General features: G+C 40.2%; 1 long non-coding RNA gene across 1 annotated transcript; it reads left to right on the top strand.

Annotated features, from left to right (window-relative positions):
- The first annotated feature begins 441 nt into the window (after positions 1-441).
- Positions 442-11,888, top strand: LOC114469368 (uncharacterized). Its single transcript, XR_003674768.1, has 3 exons — positions 442-452; positions 2,864-2,869; positions 11,758-11,888. It is a non-coding gene; the product is annotated as an uncharacterized LOC114469368 (long non-coding RNA).
- Positions 11,889-12,175: the final 287 nt, after the last annotated feature.

Raw genomic sequence — 12,175 nt, 5'->3', positions numbered from 1 at the left:
AAATTTGCCGTGACAAATTGGCGATCACGAACAGGATCCATCTTCTACTCTGGGGGGCTCCTGCCTCACGGTGGTCTGCCCCTCAGACAGAGACTGGACCACGAACCATCGGCTGATCCTCAAACACCAATTCGGACTATTAAGGTAAAGATACCTTTTTATATATATATATATAAATTTTAATTTACATATATATATATATTCGCTCTGTGTTGATAGACAGGCAACCAGTCGAGCACTGTATTGATTTTCATCATTCTGGAGGTTCTCTCCTCCTTCAGCTGTTCTGTGCTTTGATGCAGTTAAAGGACTGCCATGAGAAAGGCTCAAATGGTTGAAGTTCTTTGCTTTTTAATACTATAAGTTCCCTCTATTTTTCTTCGGGCTCTGAGGTCCTGACCACAGGATAGACAGGCAACCAAAGTTTCCAAAACACCCCGGCCATGTACTGAGTTCACCTCTGTACCGATATCAAAATAGATTAAAACCCCAACCCTAACCTAAAGTGTAGTGAAGACTACAGGGAAAATCCAATAAACAAATAATATATGCATCCGCATATACAATCTTGGTATGATGTGAACTCAGATCATGCTTTGGTGAGTTTTACTTCTTTTTAATCTTTGTTTTTATTTTTGTTTAAACGTGTGAATGGAATCAGATTTCTCCCTTTGGTTGTTTGGCTTTAATGCTTTCATTTGGACGAGAGTCGGCTGCTGTGTTTTTTTTTTTTCTCTCAGAACGTACGGACGTGTGGCACGGGCCACACCCATACGCACAGAGGAGACACACACACACACACGCACGCACAGAGAGAGAGAGAGAGAGGGAAGCACACCCACACACACACTCAAAGGAGAGAGAGAGGTAGCGCCCCTCAATGGCCAGTTTAGTGTAAGGTCACATGATTAAGACACTACATACTTGTGACACAACATTGTGATTTCTCACCTTTCCCCCTGCCTACAGAATAGTGCTAAGCCATTACAACACAGACACTATTTTTATTTTTTTTTATCTTAAATTTTATTTGATTTCATGTTTGATATATCTGGGGTCCACTCTAAAATGAATATGAGCAACACACACTCAAACACACACACACAGATGAATACAGTATTTCATTTTATTTTACTTTAATATTACTGTTATCAATCAATCAATCAATCAATCTTTATTTGTATAGCGCCAAATCATAACCAATGGTATCTCAAGGCACTTTACAGTAGAGCAGTCTTAAGGACGGACTCTTCATTTTATGGATACACACATATGCATATATACGTATATACACATACATATGGATCCCACACCCAACATGAATTCATCATGGCGGCAAGGAAAACCTTCTGTTAAGCAGCAGGAACCTTGTGTGGATCCCATTCCTATGATGAACAGCCATCCACGTTATGCTGTGTTGGGTGTGTGCAGAGGAAAGGGTGGAGACAGAGTTGTTGAGACTCTGTAACTCCACACTGAGGATCCCACGGACCTGCAAGACAAAAGCCAGAAGGAGTACAGGAGCAAACACACAAGGGAAGAAGCAGACATAGAGGGAGTGTTAGAGAGAGGAATGGGACCCTCTCCGGTCCCTCTCTACCCTAAATGACCTCTCTCTTAACGTCCTCTCCAACCTCTCTCCAACCGAGCATGCCAGACCCCCCCCCCGGCAGTCTATGCCTATTGCATCTTAACTATGAGCTATGAGCTGGTTCCTAACTAAAAGCTTTACCAAAGAGGAATGTTTTGAGCCTAACCTTAAAGGTAGAGAGGGTGTCTGCCCCCCGAACCGTGGTTGGTAGATGGTTCCAGCGAAGTGGGGCCTGATAACTGAAAGCTCTTCCTCCTATACTACTTCTAGAGACAAATGGAACAACGAGTAGTCCAGCATTTTGAGAGCGTAGTGTTCTGGGGGGATTGTATGGCACTACATGCTCCTTGAGATAGACTGGTGCCTGTCCATTTAGGGCTTTATAAGTGAGAAGAATAATCTTGAATTCTATTCTATATTTTATGGGAAGCCAATGCAAAGAGGCTAATACAGGAGTAATGTGATCTCTTCTCCTAGTTTTAGTCAGTACACGTGCTGCAGCATTTTGAACCAGCTGAAGTGTCTTAAGCGACTTGCTCGGGCAGCCTGCTAAAAGAAAATTACAATAATCCAGTCTAGAGGTAACAAAAGCATGGACTAGCTTTTCGGCGTCGCTCTGAGACAGGATAGATCTGATTTTAGCAATGTTACGGAGATGAAAGAAGGCAGTTCTTGAAGTTTGTTTTATGTGAGAGTTGAAGGATAAGTCCTGATCAAATAGAACCCCAAGGTTTCTAACAGTTGTGCTTCGTGCCAGAGTAATGCCATCTAGGGCAGTTAGGCTAGCATAGGTTTCTCTAAGGTGTCGTGGGCCCAGTACAATGACCTCAGTCTTGTCTGAGTTGAGAAGAAGAAAATTTTGGTCCATCCAGGCCCTAATGTCCTTTAGACAGACCTCAAGTTTAGATAGCTGATTTGTCTCACCTGGCTTCATTGATACATACAGTTGGGTATCATCAGCATAGCAGTGAAAGTTAACAGAGTATTTTCTCATAACATTACCAAGGGGGAGCATATAGATACAGAAGAGGATTGGACCTAGCACAGAGCCCTGAGGAACCCCGTAGCTTACTTTAGTGTACACAGAAGACCTATTATTCACGTCTACAAACTGGTACCTATCAGATAGGTAGGACTTAAACCAGTTTAGGGCAGTCCCTGTGATTCCAAGTAATTCCTCTAATCTCTCTAGTAGAATATAGTGATCTATAGTGTCAAAAGCTGCACTAAGATCTAATAAAACCAGCACTGAGAGTCGTCCTTCATCTGAAGCCCAGAGTAGATCATTAGTTACTTTAACTAAAGCAGTCTCTGTGCTGTGTTGAGCTCTAAAACCTGACTGGAAGTCCTCGAACAGGCTGTTGTTTTGAAGGAAGTCACAGAGCTGAGCCGCCACAACTTTCTCAAGAATCTTTGAAATAAAAGGAAGATTAGATATAGGCCTGTAGTTTGCTAAAGTGCTGGAATCAAGAGTAGGTTTTTTGAGAAGGGGTTTGATTACAGCTACTTTAAAGGACTGTGGCACGTAGCCTATTGATAGGGATATATTTATTGTCTCCAACAAAGATGGGCAGACCAGGGGAACAACTTCTTTAAACAGCTTAGTTGGGATCGGATCTGAAAGGCAGGTTGATGGTTTGGAGGATGAAATAATAGAGTTAAGTTCCTGAAGTCCTATATGTGTGAAACAGTTTAGGTTAGGCCTATTTACATTTAATGGTACAGCAGGCCCAGGTGAAGGCAGGGAGTGGCTAATTTTATCTCTAATCTTATTAATTTTATGGTTAAAAAATGTCATAAAGTCCTCACAGCTGAGGGCTAGAGGAATCATGGGCTCAATAGAGCTCTGACTTTGTGTTAGCCTGGCTACAGTGCTGAAAAGGTACCTCGGATTATTTTTATTTTCTTCAATTAGTGAGGAGTAGTATGTAGATCGACTATGTCGTAAGGCTGTCATGTATTTACTATGGCTTTCTTGCCAGAGTATTCGTGACTCCTCTGTTTTATTGGAGCACCACATTCTCTCTAATTTACGGGTTGTTTGTTTGAGTGTGTGAGTTTCAGAGCTAAACCACGGAGCTTTCCTCTGACGTTTAATAGTTTTTTCCCTCAATGGGGCAATTGAGTCCAAGGTGGATTTTAGTAGACTAGCAGAGCTATCGACAAGCAGATCCAGTTGAGAGGGGTTATAATTAATATCATAGTTATTTATTGGATGGTGCACTGAGTTTAAGGCAGCAGGAATGGCCTCTTTAAATTTAGCCACAGCACTATTGGACAGATTTCTACTCCTAACTATTTTATTGCACAGTGCGAGATCCTCTAGGATAATGTTAAAAGATATTAAAAAGTGATCTGATAGCAGAGGATTTTCAGGGTAGACTTTTAGTTCATTAATATCAAGGCCATATGTTAGAACAAGATCAAGAGTATGATTTAAACGATGAGTAGCTTCATTAATAGTTTGAAAAAAGCCAACTGAGTCTATTAGGGACATAAAGGCTGAGCTCAGGCTATCACTATCTTTGTCCACATGGATATTAAAATCTCCTACTATCAGTATTTTATCAGAACTGAGGACTAAGTTTGATATAAACTCAGAGAATTCTGATAGAAATTCAGAATAAGGGCCTGGAGGACGGTAAATTATCGCAAATAAGACAGGCTGGCAGGTTTTTGATTTGGTATGAGATAAATTTAGAACCAGGCTTTCAAAGGAAGTGCAACTGGCCTTTGGTTTAGGATAGATTAGGAGAGAGGAATGATAAATAGCTGCTACACCACCTCCACGGCCTATGTCTCGTGGCATATGAGTATTTAAATGACTGGGAGGAGTGGCTTCATTTAAACTAACATATTCATCTTGATACAGCCATGTTTCAGTTAAACAGAATAAATCAAAGTTATTTTCTGAGATAAGGTCATTTACTAGTAGAGATTTGGATCTCAGTGATCTAATATTTAATAGAGCACATCTAATGCTTTTATGTTTTGGTGTTTCTAGATTTGAGATTTTAATTGTTTTCAGATTTTTATAATTGATAGCTCTTTTATTTGATTTTATGTTAAAATCATTGTGAAATATGGGTCGGGGGACAGACACCGTCTCCATAAAATAATATTCATCACCATCTTCTTCTCTTTGTTCAGCCGACAGCGGGACAGTAACGGAGTGTAGCAGCTCATCATCAGGTCCGGGTATTTCCGAGGGTATAAATATACAAATAAACACATATTACTGGTATATTAACCCATATAAACCAGAAAATATGGAAATGGGACATTTTACTGCTGCAAATGTGTAACATATTACTGGTATTTTGTGGACAGGACACATGTGGTTGGTTATTATATAACCCAGAAAAAAATGGAAATTGGACATTGTACTGCTGCTAATATATATATATATATATACATACATACATACAGTAGGTATGTCTATATGGTGTTCTAATGGTTTTATGTTTTGGTGTTTCTACATTTGAGATTTTAATTTTTTTCAGATTTTTATAATTGATAAATGTTATCATTTTCATTTTTTATTATTTTATCGTTAGTTTCTGTTGGCTTTGTGGTTGTCCCTGAAGAAACGACATCTTCAATGAAAGCTCTTAATGAATGAAATCACCTTCAACTCTTATGCTAATGAAATGTCAACATCATTCAAAGGACCAAGCTTCAGAAGGAAATCGACTATCAAAGGACTCAACTTTCCCATTCAGCAAAGCAATGCTGCAACGAAATAACTCACTCAGTCCCAAGTCAACTCTTCATCGTCTATGGAATGGGCCACATGCCAATGCTGGGATTAACACATCCTGCCCCATCATCAAAGACTGAGAACCTGTGGGCGTTGGAGTTGGTTGGACACTCCCCCACCAATGAGTTGCGGGTTAAACGCCACAATTACTGCCTGAATGATGGGCAGCAACTGCAGACTGATCACACGTCTGCTGGAACATTGTAGGAGGATGAGCTATTATTAATGGGTTATATAACTAAGAAAATTAATTATGATTATTAATATTACTTCAAATTTTGCGGGGTGCCACTCCTTTTAACAGGAGAAATATGTCTAAGTTTTTAGACTAAACTCATCAACGTGAAACCAGGGAAACGTGAATTCTATCTGCAAATCTACACCATCATCACAGCTTTAATGAATCAGAGGAATCAAAGATTATGTTTAACCTTTTATTCAAAAGTCAACAATTAACACAGTCAAAATATCAGTTGAAATGGGATAATTAAATCATGATAAAATGCATTTCTAGGCTAATAAAAGTGAGGATTATATGTAATAAAGTGAAATCACTATCCTAGGAGGGTGCTAGTCTACTAAATATTGAATAAAAATGCAGGATACATATTCGAATAATAAGATCATAAAATCAAAGAATAAAATCATAAAGAGAGCTCATAACAAAGAGAGGGAGACGGACAGGGGAGACGAACAAACATGAATGAGATGAACTGTGTGGAACATGTTGTGAGTGTGTGTGTAAGTTTGTAGTTATGGAAGTATGTATGTGATCTATTGTGGATGAAGTTGCTGATGAAAGTCATTCAGGTACCTTGAAGCTGGTGTCAGGGTTGGACCTGGAGGTGCTGTTTGAAGAAATGCAGCAGGACGTGCCACCGTTGAGTTCTGTTGCGTTTCAACAGAATATAGCCCCTTCAGCCGATCCAGGCGGTTTCCGGCCTTCGCAGCTGGGTTAGAGGATGGCTCATGGCTTACCACAGTGGGTCGCAGGCCGGGCTTCTGTCGGCTGTTACGCACGTCACTAGATGCTGGATTCGTCCAAACCAAGCAGCTGTTCGTTCAAAAATCTAACTGTTTCAACTAAAAATAAAATGAAATAAGTAGAAAGGTGGGGAGGGAAACGCGTTGAGTAATGAAACACCAGCGTCCCAAAAACTGAAGTTTTCTGGCAGCGCGTCTTTTTTTAAAGAGAATTTGGAGACGCCTTTTGGAGGAGGTGTCTTGGTTGATCATTCTGAGATCATATCGGTGATTGGTCAATGTCTCTGCTTTCAGCTTGTGGGTGTGTCTCAAGAGTGTGTATGTGAGTGGAATGACATAGACAGCAGAGGGAGTTCCTAAACATAAAAGAATGCCTAATAATTAATTCCACATATTTCAAAACATCTTTTCAACATCATATCTTAATATATCATCTATAACGAAACAGTTAGATACCAGACACGGCTGAAAAGTAGCATAGTTAGTACTTAATAAACCTGAATGTCAAAATTCGGGTTAAGGAATTTTCTTTATCATATGGTTAACATTCAGTACCTTGAACTAAGCTTTGTGATGTTTTCTAGTATTTCAAGCACATTTTAAAATAGCATTCTGTTGGTTATTGAATTACATGAAAAGAGTGGCATAGGACAGACATTATTTGCAATTTCAATTTCTGCAGGAACCCGTAACAATGATCCTTTCTTTTGTGCCTTTCCAGTCAAGCACATGTTCTTTTGTTCTCATTTGAGCAGGAGAGCTAGGGTTATTCCAACGTCCTAAACCAGTGGTGTGGGTTCGGGAAGTGGCAACATCTGTAGGGGGTCAAAGGGTCATTGGGACAGTTCTTTGATCTTACAGCATCCCAAAAGTATCTGTTTGAAAAGGGGGAAGAAGAGGGATGTTCTTTCTTTGAGCAGGAGAGCTAGTGTTATTCCAACGTCCTGTGTGACCAGCGGTTCGGGTTGTGGAGGTGACAACATCAACAGGGGGTCGGAGCCCAGAGTTTGAAAACTTAGCATGTAAACATTGACTGACTGTTTCTTTTTTATCGTAATGTAGCAGAGAGGTGATAACAGGAGACAAACTGTTCTTGGATTCTCCTGTTCCTTTGTTCGGACAGGAAGAGGGCGAAGATCCCCCTGTGGGGCACGTTTGCATTTCACAGTAGGAGACAGACTCTCTGACTGCATTGACTGGTGAAACTAGTATCACAAAGTCAAAGATCAACTTGGGGATTTAGTTCCCTACAACATCTTCACCAAAAAGACACTGTTTCAAAAGCCACGAAGATACCAAGCTAGAAGAAGCCCACCACAGCCTTTGGTGGTAGTGCTATATCACCTTAGCCTTGAACTTTGGCATAGGGGGGGGACAACTAGCAAATAGCCAACAAGCTTCTCCTTCGACAGGACAATACTAACCCCTCTTTTTTCTGACTGTACGCTAGATTATTTTGTTTTCATTTATTCTCACACACGCTTTGAGAAGGTGTGCTCTGAGCAGACAGACCAGACATACAGTCACATACACACATTTATAACTATGAGCTGAAACACAGGACCACCATAACTTCACACAGAACCCTTCTGTTTGCCACATGAGACCATGTGTGCCCATCATTTATCTTTGCTTTTATTCATTATGTTGCTCATTTATTTACACTGATTTTGCCTTTATGAAAAAAAAAAACAAACAAAAGGGAAGAAAATAGTGTTACTGATAGGTTTGTTTTTGTTTGCTTTTCTTTCCTTTTATTTTCTTGTTGAGGGGAGACCCCCCCACAATGCAAGATATGGTTACATCCGTTGAAGAAAGAGCCCTCTGTTGCCTCAGCTTTTGGAGCTGAAGTTTTAATTTTTTATTCCTTTTTTGGCCATGATTTTTTGAGCTCACAGGTTTTTTCTTCTTTGTTATTTCTGAACGATTCTTCTTTTACTCTTTTGTTTTTACTCAATTTCAGGAAAATTGAGACAGAGATTGAGGACTGCAGCCTCAACCAAGTTTACATTTTGACATTTTTGACCGATACCCTCGTAAACAATCTGTACCTTACCCTTTTGAAGCTGCTTGCGACAGACAGCCTAGTTCAACATTCATCGTTTTCATTTTGCGCGCCTCCCCCTTACCGCGTCGGACTGTCTTGCAGGCCCGAAGCCACTCGACAGCAGGGGGGGTACCAAATTTTTCCTGAGAAAACTGTCCCATTAGTTGCTATGAGTACATAGACAATTACTCTTCAAACAAGAAGTCCTGGTTTAATGTGCAGAAAAAGGATAAACCTTGCTAGGGGAAGCGCTCTTTGGGGGATAGTGGTCCACCTGATTTGATACATGCTTGGTAACCGAATACCGTTCTGAACAAATTTCTACGTTCCCTTAGAGTGAGGGTTATTAGAGGTTGCGTGCTCCGTTCAATGCTGAATAATATTAAGAAAAGTCCTGACAGTTCTGCGTTGATGGTGTTTATAATTCTCCCAAACTCTTATTTTCCAAGAGCAGTGGTTGAGTCCCGCTGATTCAGAGGTTTTTCTTAGATTTCTGGAGTTTATGGTGGTTGAGTTATTCTCCCAAACTCTTATTTTCCAAGAGCAGTGGTTGAGTCCTGCTGATTCAGAAATGTATTTCCGGAGACGGACAGCAATTGAGTTTCCTATTCCTGCCTGATCAGGAGCTAGTAGACTGTCAGTACTGCAATGGGCAATAATCTAAGTGTAGACTCCGCCAAGGCGGAAGTAAAAAGGAGCGTACCTCTTATTAATCAGATGATACCAGTAAAAAGCAATTAATTAACGCTAAAAGGTTGCCAAGCATGAGGGGGCAATAAGAGCTCATTGACCCAGAGAGAGGAGGTGGACTGGCTATTGCCGCTGGTGGGTTAGATGAGGTCTATATTCTACTTAGACACTATGCAGCGAAACCTTGTGAATGCATGGACGTGAAAATTGAGGCATGAACGTGTGCGGTGCATGAAAGACTGAATGATGACACGTTACGTATGCCTGAGAGAACCGCGTTGTGAGTGCGAATGTGCCGTGGACGTGTTATTGAGTGATTGACCGATGAATGGCTGTTTGACTACACATGTTCCTCTGTTTCACCTTCCTTTCCTCCTGGGTTTTGATGCACTAGATCTTCTCCCTGTTTTTGCCAATTATGTAGTGGGGTGTTCGGATCTCACTGCTGCTTGTTAATAGAATTATGGTTTTAGGCCTTGGGCCTTCTAAAAAAATTTTACCAGGTTTTAAAGGTTATTTTTCTGGGTGTTTAAAATAACACCAAACGACATTTTTAATATATAATACCACTTTCAGTGGAATGACTGGTTTTGACCTTGACTGACCTTACTGTTCATGTTCAGCGTCCATGTTTTTGTTGTTGTATGAGTATACTCGTTGTTGTGTACACTTGTCTATGTCTTCGTCTTAGTTGTTGTTATTGTGTTGTTTTTTCCAATATACAGGTCGCTGGCTGTATACTCAAAGGAGACGAATCAAATCCAACGAAAGAAAAGGGATATTTTAAATTATTCATTTAAGTCTTAATGTTTTCCTCTCTTTCTGTTTCTGAGTGTTTCCTAACAGAAAATGCCACCGCCTTTTCGACTCCGATCCTGCCTCCTCCAGCCGTCATGCCTGGTCACTGCTTCTTATGATGAAGGATGAGAATTAAAGGGAAGTATTGTCCATAACTATAACTGGGAAGCAAAGGGGAAATAGATTGAAATAGACACATGACAATATGACATATTGTGGATGTTCTAACATAATATCTATTCCAGAGACTACAGAGACTTCCAATCCAACTGTGAAAGTGGGGACAGATCTTCAAATTTCCAAAGGGAGCGTACAGTTGACCCTGGCTTTGACCTTTATGGCTGAGGAGGAGGAGGTCGAGGAGGCTGGAGGGCACAAAGGCAGGCGGACACAAGAGAGAGGAAAACGGAGACACATCCAAAATGATCAGATAAGTGATTTTCCAATTATATTTATCATATGGTTTTAAGAATCCAAATGTATTTTTATGTAAAAAAGGGAAGGGAGAGGGCCAACGTCCCTCTGATTTTTGATTTATATTTTATCATAGGAAAATAATATACCTCAAAACCCTCCAACCATTTTCTTCTTGTTCCACCAGCACTTAGCGTGCAAGACCATAAAACACCTTCACTGGGTTTAGACACTTTTAAGGGAAAAATTAAGTGTTCTCAACATTGGGTTGGTGGCCGAATCTGGGTCGCCTGAGATTTAAAAAGGGTCCTCCTGAAATTATTGATAATTGATTGATATAAGAGATAGTTTAAAGTTAAGTAACTTCCAAGCATTTAAGGAAGCTCTCCAAACCGTGCTAGGGCTCGTCACTCCTACGAATGGGATAAACACAGAGAGCAAAAGACAATATGATTATTCGACTCAACTTAACTTTAATTCTGTCTAACCTTGAAGGGCCAATAATCTTGCTTAATTCTGGTTCAGACACAGAATAGGAGACACTTTTGCCACCAATTTGCCTTCAAAATTAAGTAAATTACATCTCAAATAATAATTATGAGGGAAAAATAATTAAATAAATGAATTGACAAATTCAGCGCTATAAAATAATTAGGTTATTTTATTAGGTGTGGAGTGTTAACATTATTCAGAATAAATAAAGGATAGAATAAGATTTCTCCTTCACAAATAAGAGATAGCAAAAAAATAAATAAAACAAACAATTTGAATAAATAAATAACATTAGTTATTTATTTGGTTAAATTTATTTAGCTTTCTCACATCTCCATGTCTCCCAATTGTATGTATTCATCTTGAGAAGACATGTAGTCACACTCCACACTTCTCCGTCTGACTTGCATGTCCTTGTAAACAGTGGTTCTCAAATTGTTGCTTCTCACCAGGTATCAGCGTACCACTGGTAGTAAACGTACCACAGTTTGAGAATCACTGCAACTTCAGCTATGCTTCTCCTTGCTCCAGGAAAGGAGAATCGAATTAATACTTCCTGCTTTTCTTTCAGCCTCATATTTTCCCACTCACGTGTGAATGGGCTACAGATAACATTGAGCTAGCATGGCTAAAAGCTCACTAACCCACTCCTAACCATTGTGTTATTGTGCAGCAGCACCTTTTAGGATCTGAAAAGCTCTCAGATCCTGACCTCTGACCTGTCTCTGCCTTCCTGGAAGCTATAACTGAGCACCAGAGCCACACTAACTGTTCATTTAGTTAGTTAACTAACCCTAACACCCCAAGTCTTTAAATTTTATTTTATTTTATTTTATTTTATTTTATTTTATTTTATTTTATTTTATTTTATTTTATTTTATTTTATTTTGTTTTGTTTTGTTTTGTTTTGTTTTGTTTTGTTTTGTTTTGTTTTGTTTGTTCCCCCCCACCCCCCACCCCCACCTCTTTTCTTCTGTTCAGGTACCAACCGATCCCAAGAGAGGTTGCCAGGTGTGTGGAGACTACCCTTCCTCAGACAACAACCGGTCATCTACACGCCGACCGGAAATGAACGACCGAAGGTGGACCGACACTTTCCGAATTCAGCTGACGACCCACACGGCAGTGAAGGTCGCGGGGCGGGCGACATGGATCCAAGCAGATGATTGCCGACACCAGCTGATGCTGAGACGGAGGCTGACCGAACAATGAAGGGGGAACCGAAAAGGCCACTGAGATTCTCTTTTTCACGACACACACAAGAAAACGCTCTAGAACAAGGGCCTAGCTTTGTTTATAAGCCACACCAAAGGCTTATAGCTAGATGGAGGGTGGACAACCTCACACCTAATTGTAGGAATACAGTCATAAACCCTTCTGATGCCGCCAATCAAGTGCG

This window comes from Gouania willdenowi, chromosome 1, assembly GCF_900634775.1.
Source record: "Gouania willdenowi chromosome 1, fGouWil2.1, whole genome shotgun sequence".
Classification (NCBI taxonomy): domain Eukaryota; kingdom Metazoa; phylum Chordata; class Actinopteri; order Blenniiformes; family Gobiesocidae; genus Gouania; species Gouania willdenowi.
The sequence above is the reverse complement of the archived record's forward strand: the minus strand, read 5'-3'. Positions and strand labels throughout refer to the sequence as shown.